The sequence below is a fragment of the Lathyrus oleraceus genome, chromosome 7 (genome assembly GCF_024323335.1).
Source record: "Lathyrus oleraceus cultivar Zhongwan6 chromosome 7, CAAS_Psat_ZW6_1.0, whole genome shotgun sequence".
Taxonomy (NCBI): Eukaryota; Viridiplantae; Streptophyta; class Magnoliopsida; order Fabales; family Fabaceae; genus Lathyrus; species Lathyrus oleraceus.
This window is the reverse complement of record NC_066585.1, coordinates 187908142-187923652: the sequence shown is the minus strand read 5'-3', so window position 1 is coordinate 187923652 and position 15511 is coordinate 187908142. Positions and strand designations below refer to the sequence as shown.

Genomic DNA, 15511 nt, shown 5'->3' with positions numbered 1-15511 from the left:
GTGGCTGGAGGTGATACATTTAAACTTTCAATTTTCTGGACCAGAGCATCCACTTTTGCATTAACATGATCAAGGTTACTTATCTCGTACATGCCAGTTTTCGTTTGAGGTTTTTCTACCATTGTTCGTTAGCTTCCCCACTGATAGTGGTTTTGAGCCATGCTTTCGATAAGTTGGTAAGCATCAGCATAAGGTTTGTTCATTAGTGCACCACCTGCGGCGGCGTCTATTGTTAACCTTGTGTTGTACAGGAGACCATTATAGAAGGTATGAATTACTAACCAGTCCTCTAAACCATGTTGTGGACAAAGTCTCATCATGTCTTTGTATCTTTCCCATGCTTCGAAGAGAGACTCGTTATCTTTCTGTTTAAATCCATTTATCTGGGCTCTTAACATAGCTGTTTTGCTCGGTGGAAAATATCGGGCAAGAAAAACATTCTTCAACTCGTTCCATGTGGTGACTGAGTTGGAAGGAAGAGATTGAAGCCATCTTCTAGCGCTATCTCTTAACGAGAAAGGAAAAAGACGAAGTCGAATTGCCTCTGAAGTGACACCATTAGCTTTAACAGTATCAGCGTATTGGACAAATACGGATAAATGAAGGTTTGGATCCTCGGTAGGATTTCCAGAGAATTGGTTCTGTTGCACTGCCTGCAACAGTGAAGGTTTAAGTTCAAAGTTGTTTGCTTCGATTACGGGTGGAGCAATATTCGAATGCGGCTCATCTTGCGATGGAGCGGCGTAATCTCGAAGAGCACGAGCTGGTTCTGCCATCTCGGGTATCGAAGGGAAAATATTTTTGAAATCAGGAAGTTCGACAGGAGGGAGATTGTTTGCAGCACGATATTCCCGAATTCGTCGTAAGACTCGGAGATATAGTTCGATATCGTTGATTCGTAAGTAGAACGGCTCGCCTTGTGAGCGAGTGTGTGGCATACAAATCAACGAAAGAAAGAAAAGAAAAGAAAAATAAGCCTTAGTCTCTACAGCGTAACAGAAGAGTTACGATATCGACTAAATAAAAGTCCCCGGCAACGGCGCCAAAAACTTGATCGCGACTTTATGAGTCGAATTGGGGTACAAACTGCAAGTGCACAGTTCTATCGCGTAGTTTTAAAAGATATCGATCCCACAGGGACTTATGAATCGATATACCGTTTTCTAAGGTTACTTCGTAAAGCTAAGGCGGATGAAACTTTGATTGTTTGGGGAAAAGTTAAAACTAAAAATAGGATCTAAATAAAATATCAATTAAGCGGATATCGGTATGTAGTTCGTCGTAATTAGGGAATCAAATCTTCGTTGGTTTCTTGGTTTTTAAAATAAATCTTTTCAGTAGATACTATTGATTAAAAGTCTTATCTCAAACTCTCGCTCTGTTGAATAAACTATGATTTTATATTAACGTAGCTGTCACTTATTAGTTAAGTCAAAAACCACTTTTTGAAAACAATAGAATCCGTAGAAACTCTTTTTAAGAAAACACTAATCGTTTAAACACCCTTATCTCAAACTCTCGCTCTGTTGACTTAGGTTATATAATTAAATTCAAATGCTTAACTCTCGTCCTCACATTCAATCTTTAAAAATACTTTTTGAAAAAGATTAGAATTTAATTAACTCTAAAAATTGCTCTCGCCCTGATCTAGAATTAATGTCCAATTTACACTGTCCAGTTAAAAACTCAAACTCTCGTTCTATTGATTTTAACTTCTTTATGTCTTTTACTTTCGTACAAAAACCTTGTTATTAAACCTGTAAATTGGGACCGTGAAAAAAGTGATTTTAATTTTAAACTTAATTAAACCAATTTAGTTTTGATTCCTTCATTTCGCTTACTCTACATACCGACACCTAAATGAATTAGCCATACATGCTAAACAGATATAAATAATTATCATGCATAAACAAATTCATCTCAGGCAAATAATATAAGTAAACAGTAAAGCAGGGCATATATAAATTCAAACAATAATTAAAGAACCTGAGTAATTAACAGCCGTCTTGAACACTCCACCACAGACCGGTTTGATTTGTTCTTGAATTCTTCAATCAAACAGAAAAATAAAAGCGAAGGAATAAAAAACTAGATTCTAACGTAAGGTTAGATCCGGTGAAATGTACACAATAGTTTCCGGTGTAGAAACTATTATGCGAAAAAGAATTAATTAAGTGCTGGGAAAAGAAAATAGAAATTGCAAAGGAAATAATATAAAAGTTGTAAAAATAATGCTGTAAAATACTTATGCTGCTGGAAGAGAAAAAGTGCAAAAAGAGAAAACGACGAAGAAGCAAAAACGTGGGACCTCTAGGGTTTTCCGTAAGGTTACTATTTATATTGGTCACTTGTTGTAACTGTTTCCAAAGGTATTTCGCGTCAAAGGTCTTCACGTGGCAAATGGTCAGGCGTGCAAATAGGCTTCAACGTGGTCTGTTTCGTTCCTTGTGCCAAAAATATAGGAGAATGGTGTGACGTCCGTCACACCATGTGTGACGCTCATCACACAAGTGGATAAAGCGTGACACTCGTCACAGCCTTTGTGACGCTCGTCACAGGCACAACGCCTGTGCTTTTGGGCTGGGCTTTGGCTTTTGATATTTGCTTCTTTTCATCCCTATTTGCACCTCCTTTTCTTCCTTTTTTACTTGTGCTTCAAATAAACTACCTGAGATAAATAGAAAGAAAATACCGCGTTGTCATACCCCAAAATTTGCCCATTAATCTTGCAAGACATTTCTCGGAGCACTCCAACTTATTCTGCAAGGCACTGACCTTAAAGGAACAAAAGCCCAGCTCACAACAGATCCAATCCAGAGGAGGCCCAAACTCAGATACGATCTAACGTACGATCCGTTCTGACCTTTAGCAACTCCAATACGGTCTAACGTACGACCCACTTGGATCTTCAAATCCTCAGATACTGCCTAGCGTACGGTACATTCAGGGGTGTAGTCTAGCGTACGACTACTTTCTCCTTCGGATACAGCCTAACGTACGGCTCATTCTGCAACGCCAATACGGTCTAGCGTACGACCCATTTGGATCCTCAAATCCTCAGATACTGCCTAGCGTACGGTACATTCCGGGGTGTAGTCTAGCGTACGACTACTTTCTTCTCCAGATACAGCCTAACGGACGGCTCCTTCTGCTACTCAGATACGATCTAGCGTACGATCCATTCTGATCTTTCATCCCCAGTGAAGTCACCTGCCTAATAAACAACTCATTCTGTTATTCAGATACGGTCTAGCGTATGATCCATTCTGATCCTTTATCCCCAGCAGCGTATGACACACTCTGACTCCCCAACGAAGTCGACAGCCTAATGGATGACTCACCATACGGTCTAACGTACGACCAGGTATGACACGCATGTCTTCAAATATCGTCTAACGTACGACACAATCTGAAGCTCTCATCATTAAACTTCCTGGATGGCATCTTTAAGCCCATCTCCCTCAAGACTAATTGACAAGTGCAAATTTTTGGGGCATTCTAGTGTTCAATAATCTTCCACCTCCAGACCACGAATGGCATACTTGCCATCCTAACTCTCTCGGTTCAAGAATATTGAACAGGGGCAGCTGTCATACCCCAAAATTTGCCCATTAATCTTGCAAGACATTTCTCGGAGCACTCCAACTTATTCTGCAAGGCACTGACCTTAAAGGAACAAAAGCCCAGCTCACAACAGATCCAATCCACAGGAGGCCCAAACTAGCTGGCTCGCTAGGCGAGCAACTCCTTCGCCTAGCGAAGCTTGCGAATACCAGAATGGTTGGGCTTCATTCTGAGCCCATTAGGTCATAAACTGCATGCTCGCTAGGCGAGCAAATCCTTCGCCTAGCGAACCTTCGCTACAGGCTCGCCTAGCGAAGCCTGCGAATATTATAATTTTCGGGCTTCAGTCTGAGCCCATTAGGTCACCACTACCACTATAAATACCAGCTCTTCAGCCACGAAAATGGACAGACACAAACGGAGAGACCAAGACGGACAGAGAAGGACGGAAACCCTGGCGCAGAAACCCTGCTAACCCAGAGAATTCAGAGTAAGGAAACCCTGAAGGCAGCTCATCCGCACCGAAGCTACCGCCGCCCAACTCAATCCGGCATCCAGAGTGATCAGTCCCCTTCAACATCGCAATCCAACATCGCAATTGCACACAGGTTTGCGTATCACCACTGTTTTACGCTTCCAATCGGTATTCTTTACATACATGATGCATTACGATTAAAGTTTTGATATGTAACTTGATTTCACATGTGAATCTAAGTATGTCTGAATATCCTGAATGTTTGTCCATGCTATTCATGCAACTATATGCCATAAAGTTCAAAGTTCCGGAGATAGTGCCGTTGCCAAATTCAAAACCCGCAGACGCTCGCTAGCACATCGCTAAGCGAGCCCGTAGCGAGTCCTCGCTAAGCCTTCGCTAGGCGAGGCCGGGGCGAGCGTACCAGTAGCTGTTTTTTGTGTTTGTCTTATGCTTGTCTTGTTATAATCATGCATTACTTGGCTTTATGACTGCTGTGTCCATTTTGTAGTGCAATTTTCTATTGCACTTTATCTTGGTATTCTCACCCGTGTGTTTGAATTGTGCAAAGCTTGCGTACTTCCGAAGAAACGGCCAGCTAGGTATTCCACTTTATTTGTGGGATACCCTCATGGAGATGTATTCCTAATTGACTAATTAATTTTAATGTGGATAGTCATTCCTAATTGGCTAATTAATTTTAATGTGGATAGTCATCCTTATTGCCTTATTAATTTTAATGTGGATGTTCATCCTAATGGATTATAATATGGAAATTCATCTTAATTACCTAACTAATTAAAACATTACCTCTGAATATGTGACATTGGACCTCTCTTTGTTGCCTTACGGTATTACGGTAATACGGTCATGTCCCGCGAATGTAGGGATACACTTAGCAAAGACCCTTCGGTTAAATCATCATAAAATAAATCATGGTCCCTCGGATGTTGCCTTCGAAAATACGATTTTGTCCCTCGATGACCCTTCGGTGTAGCCTACAGTTAAATGATGATCGTCCCTTCGAATGCTAAGGTATCCTTACAACTGTTGCCTTCAATGACCTATCGATGACCCTACAATGACCCTTTTACATCCAAAGGATAAAACTACTTACTTCTCAATAGTAAGGACAGTTTTACCCTCATAAGGATAGGAAATGCCCATAAAGACCTTGGGTAGGTATAACTCTTAATTGCTTACTCACGATTTAAAAATACTTTTCACACTTCACAAATACTAGAAAATCACCACTTGGTATACATTCATACTAGAATCATTACTGAGTTATATTTTTCTAAACCATTTTCAAAACTAAACGAGAACTACTTTGTATACATTCATACGAGAATCATTACAAAGTTAAATTCTCTTTTTCAAAACATTTTCTAAACAATTCACGAACACTTTTTCAGACAAGAAAAATAATATAAGTGATCAAGCAATTAAGAGCCCATGGATAACCATGGATACAAAGGGTGCTAACACCTTCCCTTTGTATAATGTACCTCCCGAACCCAAAATCTAAATCAAGGTCTTTCCTGTTCTTTTCCACCTTTCCTTATTGGATAAAAGAAAAGTCGGTGGCGACTCTTGCTATCCGCGACATTGCGATTAAAAGCAAATACCCCAAAAGTCAGTTCACCGTATGACAGAACTGGCGACTCTGCTGGGGACGATTACAAGAGAGGTTACCTTAAAAAACAAGATCACTTATTTAAAATTGTCTGATTTACTTTTAAGGGATTGCTTGGGTATTCTTGAGTGAAAGATACTACACCCGGATCTAGTGTACCTTAGGTAAGTAGCAATAGATCATCGCGACTATCCGACGTATACTGGAATGGTTAAAATGATGGCTACGGTTAATGTGACACTTTGGATATCCTGATGTTCCTCATGTTTACTTGAGGAAAAATTTGGCATCTGCATGGTGTCATTAAAGCATTAACCAGACCTTTAGAACCCTAATTGACTCATTCTGGCCATTAGAAAGTAGTGAGATAACTGACTTCGGTTCCGACTGGGGTTGGTTGAGACTCGATACTACACTCCTTGAGATTGGACTTTAGGGAAGCTTTGGTCAACCACTTGGCGTTGCACTGAAGTGGACTTAAAGAAAGGTCGATGATCTGAGATCCTTCTAGAACCTGGTTACTATTTTAGGACAGGTTGAACCAACCAAACTTCAGTGGGGAGGGTACTTACCTATGGAACTCATGCAAGCCTTAAAACCTAGGAATGATGGTTGTGTGAATTGCTTGTGCTTGTTATTTACATAACATACATAACATCATAACATACATAACATCATAACATCATAACATCATCATAACATCATGGCTTTGAACTAACCATTTCGAGGACTTAGGGATTTAACTTTGCTCTATTTTGTAAAAAAAAAAAAAAAAAAAAAAAAAAAAAAAAAAGTTTCCGTTTTTGGTAGTTTATGCAAAGTTAAATTCCAAAAGTCCTTGAAAACATTTCATATCTTGCATAGCATAACATCGCATGACAGGTATTCTAAAGGACCATATTCTCACGGTCTGCCTCTTACACAGAAAAAATGGCTCTCGAACAAACTGTCAAAGATCTCCAGGCTCAGAATGCTCAATTCCAGGAAATGATGCTGAGCTTGTCCAAGGGGCAGGAAGAACTAAAGGCTCTCTTGCTCGAGAAGAAGAAAGACCAGAAACCTGTGGGTTACATTAACCCGGGAAGAAGGCTTAAAAGACAGGCCGCGGGAATCAAGTTTGGAATTCCGAATGGGCCAGAAGAGGGGACGGATCCAGAAGATGAGAATGTTGATCCTTTCAGCCAGGAGGATGACGATGAAGATTATGAAAATGAACAATACTCTCCAAGAGATGATAAGTACAAGTTGCTGGAAGAACGTATGCTAGCTATGGAGGGCCAGAAGGCGCCCGGTCTGGATCTCGAAAGCTTAGGCTTGGTCTCTGATGTGGTCATTCCTCGCAAATTCAAGATCCCCGCTTTCACCAAGTATGATGGGGCATCTTGTCCTCAAATGCATCTGAGAGCTTATGTGAGAAAGATTCAGCCGTATACCTCTGATAGGAAGCTGTGGATCCATTTCTTCCAAGAGAGTCTGGCGGGCACACAGCTGGAGTGGTATTATCAGCTCGAGAGTTCCAACATCCGCACCTGGACTGATTTAGCGACAGCTTTCTACAAGCATTACCAGTATAATTCTGAATTAGCGCCTACTCGGTTACAGTTGCAAAATATGACTATGGGCTCTAAAGAAAGCTTCAAAGAATATGCTCAAAAATGGAGAGATTTGGCTGGCAGAGTCAAACCCCTATGACTGATCGAGAATTAGTGGACATGTTCATGGGTACACTGACTGGCCCATTCTACAGCCATCTCCTGGGAAGTTCTTCATCAGGTGTCACTGAGCTTATACTGACAGGTGAACGTGTTGAAAGTGGCATTCGAAGCGGAAAGATACAGACAGCCACCTCTGCAAGCACCAAAAAGTCCTATCAGAGGAATGAATCCAATACTGTGTACGGTGAAAGGGGTCATAGCAAGAAAAATCGTGGCCATACCGTTGGAGCAGTTACGATTGCAGCACCGCCATCTCAAAACTTCCAGCACAGGCAGGACCGACCGAGAAGGCAGTTTACCAAGATCAATATGACTTTGGCACAGGCACTGCAGGGTATGCTAAAAGCAAATTTGATTACCCTCAGAGATCCTCCTGCAAATCTCAACACTACTTCTCCTCGTTATAACCCTAATGCCAGGTGTGCATATCACTCCGACAGCCCCGGGCATGATACAAACGATTGTTGGTCGCTAAAGAACAAGATTCAGGATATGATCGAGGCGGGAGAAATTGAATTTGATCCTCCAGAGACCCCCAATGTCATCACAGCTCCTATGCCTAACCATGACAAGACTGTTAACGTTGTGGATGGCAATTCTCGCATTTCTAATGTATCTGACTTAGCAGCTCCTCTCCTGACCATCAAGGAGAATTTATTGCAAGCTGGTTTATTTCCAGGTTGTGCTGAAGACTGCGATCTCTGTGCACTCTGACCCGATGATTGCTTGAAATTGAGGAATGGTATTCAACGGCTGATGGACGATTGCACAATTCTCTTTGAAAAGGTTTCTAAGGTGGAAAATCGTGTTGAAGAGATATCTGTGATTGCTAGATCCAAGGTTCCAGTGAAGATCACCGCTACTAGAATGCCTGTGAAGATTACTGCCGAGCCCAAGGTAGCTCCCCTAATCATTACCGCACCTGGCTCGGTACCATATTCCTCCAGCAAAGCCATTCCGTGGAATTATGGGGGTGATATTTATATCCATGGCGTAAAACAGGTTGATAATTCTGCTAATCCTAATGACATTGTTGGGACTAGTAAGATTACTCGAAGTGGAAGGATCTTCTCTCCAGAAATCTCGCCTCCCGCCCCCGAAACTCGAGGAAAGGGACCAGTCAATCTTTCTCAGTCAGAGACACCGGTCGAAGTCACTACTGAAGATGTTGCCAAACAGGAAATGGAAGAAGTGCTAAAAATCATCCGCAAGAGTGATTTCGATGTAGTAGAACAGTTGGGGCATACCCCGTCTAAGATCTCGATGTTATCCTTGTTGTTATCTTCTGAATCTCATGCCAATGCATTGATAAAATTCTTGAAGACTGCTCATGTGCCTCAGGAAACATCTGTCGATCAGTTCGAAAATTATGTTGCTCACTTGGCTATTGACAACGGCCTCGGCTTTTCCGACGCTGATCTGACACCAGCAGGAAAGAATCACAACAAAGCTCTGCACATCTCCATTGAATGTAGGGGGACCACCTTGGCTCATGTGTTGATCGATAATGGCTCTTCTTTGAATGTGCTGCCGACAGCTGTGCTCGATAAGCTTGATTGTAAGAGCATCGAATTGAGACCTAACGATACTGTGGTGCGTGCGTACGACGGTGCAAAAAGTGTCGTCCATGGTGAAGTAATCCTCCCTGTCAAGATAGGCCCTCAAGTCTTCAGCACTACCTTTCATGTAATGAACATTCGTCCTGCATATTCCTGCTTGCTGGGACGCCCTTGGATTCATGGGGCAGGTGCTGTAGCTTCGTCTCTCCACCAAAAGCTGAGGTATCCAGTAGAGGGTAAGATCGTTACTGTGTGTGGGGAAGAGGAGTATATTGTTAGTAGTGTGCAAGCTTTCAGATATGTCGAGATGGATGGTGAATTCTTTGAGACTCCTTTTCAGTCATTTGAAGTGGTTCCTCCGCCCAATCCTGTCCTTAAGCCAACTCCCCGGGTACCCAAGGTTATTCGTGCTCCTCCCGCGATGATTTCTCTGAAAGATGCTCAAGCCGTGGTTGAAGATGGTGGTCGTACTGGCTGGGGTCAAGTGATCGATGTACCATACAAGTCTGATAGATTTGGCCTGGGATTTAGCTCCGAGAAGGTAGCCAAGGATCAGATTAATGCTGTAGAAGATGTTGACAGTGACTGCGACCTGGATAGCTGGATTTTCCCAACAACTGGTGACGGACTCAACAATTGGAAGGCTGAAGACACTATCCCGATTTCCTTTAGTCAGGAGTAATTGTTATTGTTTACTTTAGGATTGCATGTTTTTAATTTTCACAATTGAACTCCTTAAAGCATTGTGTCTATGCCCGGGGCACAATAGCTAATTTGTTAAGGGTTTGTCATTTTCATAAGCATATTCATATTCAATAAATCAATGGACTTTTTGCATTCAAATATTGCGCTCTTTATTTTTTCCTGTCGTCCCTCCAAACAAGCTATGTTTTCTTACACACACTCACGTAACAAATTGCAGATCCTTACCCACTCTGGATCCTGTTGATAATAGCTCTACTACTGTTCATTATGACTTTGAAAATCCGATCTACCAAGCCGAAGATGGAAGTGAGGAAGATTGTGAAGTACCTGAAGAACTTGCCAGACTATTATTGCAAGAAGAAAAGACCATACAGCCGCACGAAGAATCCATCGAAATTATAAACCTGGGTACTGAAGTGGACAAGAGAGAAGTCAAAATAGGAGCCGGCTTGGAAAACATTGTCAAGAAAAGGTTGATTCAGATGTTACATGACTATATTGAGATTTTTGCCTGGTCTTACGAAGACATGCCAGGATTGGATACTGATATAGTGGTGCATCGTTTACCGATGAAGGAGGATTGTCGTCCTATTAAGCAAAAGGTTCGCCGCATGCGTCCTGAAATGTCCGAGAAAATCAAAGCCGAAGTCATGAAACAGTTCAATGCCGGTTTTCTGGCTGTTACTCCTTATCCTCAATGGGTTGCTAATGTGGTACCAGTGCCGAAGAAGGATGGTAAGGTGCGAATGTGTGTAGATTACAGAGATTTGAATAAAGCGAGTCCCAAGGATGACTTTCCACTTCCGCACATTGATGTCCTGGTAGATAACACCGCTCAACACAAGGTATTCTCATTCATGGATGGATTCTCAGGTTATAACCAGATCAAAATGGCGCCGGAGGACAGGGAGAAAACCACGTTTGTGACACAATGGGGCACTTTCTGTTATAAAGTAATGCCATTCGGCTTAAAGAACGCAGGGGCCACGTACCAGCGTGCTATGGTGGTTTTGTTCCATGACATGATCCATCATGAAATAGAGGTATATGTGGATGACATGATAGCCAGATCTCATACTGAAGAAGAGCATCTTGATCATTTATACAAACTGTTTAAGAGGTTGAAGAAATACAAGTTGAGATTGAATCCGAACAAATGCACCTTTGGAGTAAGATCCGGTAAACTCTTGGGCTTTATTGTCAGTGGTAAAGGAATTGAGGTTGACCCGGCCAAGGGGAGAGCTATTCGAGAAATGCCATTTCCCCGTACGGATAAAGAAGTCAGAGGTTTCTTGGGACGTTTAAACTACATTGCCCGATTTATTTCTCATTTGACCGCTACTTGCAAACCCATCTTCAAGTTACTGAGGAAAAATCAAGAGATGGTATGGAATGATGAATGTCAAGAGGCTTTTGACAAAATCAAGAAGTACCTCCAAGAACCTCCAATTCTGGTGCCACCAGTTGAGGGGAAACCTCTGATCATGTATTTGACCGTGTTAGAAAGTTCAATGGGGTGCGTGTTGGGGCAACATGACGAGTCTGGTGGAAAAGAACATGCCATATACTACCTTAGCAAAAAGTTTACCGACTGTGAAACAAGATACTCACTGCTCGAGAAAACTTGCTGTGCTTTGGCCTGGGCTGCTCGCCGACTAAGACAGTATATGTTGAATCATACCACTTTATTGATTTCTAAGATGGATCCTATCAAATACATATTTGAGAAACCCGCTCTCTCCGGGAGAATAGCAAGATGGCAGATGATTTTAACAGAGTACGATATCCAGTATACTACCCAGAAAGCAATCAAAGGAAGCGTGCTAGCTGATCATTTGGCTCATCAGGCGGTGGACGATTACCAATCTATGAATTTCGAGTTCCCAGACGAGGATGTCATGCTTGTTACTGATTATGAAAAACCTGGACCGGATGAAGGATCCGAACTGGGATCCCAATGGACTATGGTTTTTGATGGATCTTCTAATGCATTGGGCAATGGCGTCGGTGTTGTAATTATTTCTCCCGGGGGTTACCATACACCTTTTACTGCTAGACTATGTTTTCATTGTACCAATAATATGGCTGAGTATGAAGCATGTATTTTGGGACTCAAGGCTGCTATAGACCGGCGAATCAAGTTTTTGAGTGTGTACGGAGACTCAGCATTAGTAATCAGTCAGATTAAAGGGGAATGGGACACTAAACATCCGAATCTCATCCCTTATCGAGAGCGGGTGATGACATTAATCCCATACTTTGAAGAGATTACATTTGAGCATATTCCACGAGAAGAGAATCAGTTGGCAGACGCATTAGCCACCATGTCATCTATGTTCAGAGTCAGATGGGACGGTGAAGCTCCCAGGATCACTATTGAACGATTGGATGAACCAGCATATTGTTACGAACTTAATACTGAGGGAGTAGAGGAGAAACCTTGGTTCCACGAAGTAAAAAGATATTTAGAAGCTCAGGAATACCCTGCAGGGGCATCCACCAATGATAGAAAATTCCTGAGGAAGTTCTCCGCTAAGTTCTTTTTGAGTAATGGAGTATTATACAAACGTAATCATGATTCGACTCTGCTTCGCTGTGTGGATAAAAAGGAAGCAGAAAAGATTATGGAAGACATGCATGACGGTGTTTTCGGGACTCATTCTAGTGGACATACAATGGCCAAGAAAATTCTGAGATCAGGGTATTATTGGTCTACCATGGAAGCTGATTGCCACCATCACTCCAGAACTTGTCACAAGTGCCAGATCTATGCGGATAAAGTACATGTGCCTCCTGCTCCATTAAACGTGTTGACAGCACCTTGGCCCTTTGCAATGTGGGGCATTGATATGATTGGCGAAATTAAACCTACCGCCTCTAATGGACATCGTTTCATCCTTGTTGCCATTGATTACTTCACAAAGTGGGTAGAGGCAGCCTCATTCGCTTCTGTTACCAAGAATGTGGTGGCACGGTTCATCAAGAATAGTCTCATTTGTCGATACGGCATCCCTGAGAGAGTCATCACTGACAATGGCACTAATTTGAACAACAAGATGATTACTGAACACTGCACGCAGTTCAAAATAAAACACCATAACTCTTCTCCGTACCGGCCAAAGATGAACGGTGTCGTGGAGGCTGCTAATAAGAATATCAAGAAGATCATACAAAAGATGACGGTGACGTACAAAGACTGGCATGAGATGTTACCGTTTGCTCTTCATGGTTATCGCACTTCAGTACGCACTTCGACAAGGGCAACTCCGTTCTCTTTAGTCTACGGAATGGAAGCCGTTTTACCGGTGGAAGTTCAGATCCCCTCTCTAAGAATCATGAAAGAGTCGGGCCTAGATGAAGATGAATGGATTCAGACTCGACTCGATCAAATAAATTTGATTGATGAAAAGAGACTTGCGGCTGTTTGTCATGGGCAGATATATCAGAAGCGCATGACCCAGGCATTTAACAAAAGGGTCAAGAGACAAGTATATCAAATTGGCGACTTGGTGATGAAGCGTATCATTCTACCCCAAGGTGATCCCAGAGGCAAATGGATTCCCACGTACGAAGGGCCATTTGTAGTTAAGAAGGTATTCTCTAGTGGAGCCATGATACTTGCTACGATGGATGGCGAAGACTTCCCACATCCCGTGAACGCGGACATAGTTAAAAAATACTACGCATAAAAGAGACCCACTAGGTCGACGTACCTAGGCAAAAGTAAGGGCATCCCGGCGAACCAAAAGGGTTCGGGCAAAATTAGGGATAAAAATATAAAAATGTACACCCGGCAAGTCGAAAAACCTGAAAAGGCGGCTTGGGCAAAAAGGGGTATCCTGGTGGGCTGAAAACCTGAAAAGGCGGTCCAGGCAAAAATTAGGGATTAAGGCGTATGACTATGTCCCGTTCTCAGTCAGCTTCACCAAAGTCAAAGGGACTGAACAAGCCAATCACTTTTATCCGACAGCAGGAGATGAGATGCTTGAAGACATAATGGCAGTAGTGGACTTAAGATCAATAGGACTTTTTCTGCATAGCTTTCTCTTTGTTTTTGACAATTCCCTCTTACTAGGGTTTCTGTCTCCTTGTACACAAATTGCCTGTTTATAGGCCCCCTTTCAAAATCAATGCAATTCTATTTCGAAAATATGTTGTTGTTTTACTTCATCTGTTTTGTTTGCATAAACGTCCATTGATTTAATTTGAATTGATATGTGCATCTGAACATGACTGATACTTACCAAAATGCATACCTAAAATAGCAATAGCAATTACTACAAGACTTCAGGATCAAGGAAAAGGTCTAACCATGCTTTCCAATGAATACGTTGCTAATTCTATTCCCCCAGCAAGTCTGCTACTCCCCACGAGAAATTGGCATTATTCCCCGGCAAAACCAGCTATATCCCAGAAGAGGTCAGCATCACCAGACAGGCTGATCATCTCATCCATCCCCAACTAGTCTTCTGTTGAATATTTCTACCATCAGACAGAAATCAAATATCCCCAGCCGAGAAAGGGTCGTCACACAAATATCTCCAACCAGTATATGGGGATTTATTTTCCCCAGTGGAGTCCCCCGACAACACTTCTCAGACACATCATTCATTCATTACATCATTTCACAGCATACGCATACATACAACATTCGCATTTATTTTCGCAAGCATAAAACATCTCATGCATCATGACATGGCATAAAGCTAACTTTCATTTTCAGGTTAGTTATCCTCTTGGTATTGTCAAATTAAGGAGTTCATTCAGGCAGACACCGTTATCACTCGCATTCAAGATTCAGATTCATCTTTCAGATATACTCTATAAACACTCATTCTAACAAGCAGTCTGGTATCCTCCTAATGATGGCATCTCTAAGCCCATCCCAGACATTTACCGCAAGTACAACAAATATTGTCAGATACAGCCTAACGTACGGTTCATTCTGATTCAGCCCAACCTATAATTCCTTCAACTATTCCAAGACGGTCTAACGTACGACCCATTCGGATGTTCATCTCCTCAGATGCTACCTAGCGTACGGTACATTCTGAAGTGTAGTCTAGCGTATGACTACCCCTTTCACGGTCTAACGTACGACCCATTCGGATGTTCATCTCCTCAGAGGCTACCTAGCGTACGGTACATTCTGAAGTGTAGTCTGGCGTACGACTACCCCTTTCATCATCAGATTCAGCCTAACGGACGGCTCATTCTGCAACTCAGATACGATCTAACGTACGATCCGTTCTGACCTTCAGCAACTCCAATACGGTCTAACGTACGACCCACTTGGATCTTCAAATCCTCAGAGGCTACCTAGCGTACGGTACATTCTGAAGTGTAGTCTGGCGTACGACTACCCCTTTCATCATCAGATTCAGCCTAACGGACGGCTCATTCTGCAACTCAGATACGATCTAACGTACGATCCGTTCTGACCTTCAGCAACTCCAATACGGTCTAACGTACGACCCACTTGGATCTTCAAATCCTCAGATACTGCCTAGCGTACGGTACATTCAGGGGTGTAGTCTAGCGTACGACTACTTTCTCCTTCGGATACAGCCTAACGTACGGCTCATTCTGCAACGCCAATACGGTCTAGCGTACGACCCATTTGGATCCTCAAATCCTCAGATACTGCCTAGCGTACGGTACATTCCGGGGTGTAGTCTAGCGTACGACTACTTTCTTCTCCAGATACAGCCTAACGGACGGCTCCTTCTGCTACTCAGATACGATCTAGCGTACGATCCATTCTGATCTTTCATCCCCAGTGAAGTCACCTGCCTAATAAACAACTCATTCTGTTATTCAGATACGGTCTAGCGTATGATCCATTCTGATCCTTTAT

At 42.4% G+C, this 15511-nt stretch overlaps 1 non-coding gene across 1 annotated transcript; it reads left to right on the top strand.

The window, feature by feature from the left end:
- The first annotated feature begins 291 nt into the window (after positions 1 to 291).
- Positions 292 to 398, top strand: LOC127108649 (small nucleolar RNA R71). Its single transcript, XR_007796174.1, has one exon. It is a non-coding gene; the product is annotated as a small nucleolar RNA R71 (small nucleolar RNA).
- The last annotated feature ends 15113 nt before the right edge of the window (positions 399 to 15511 follow it).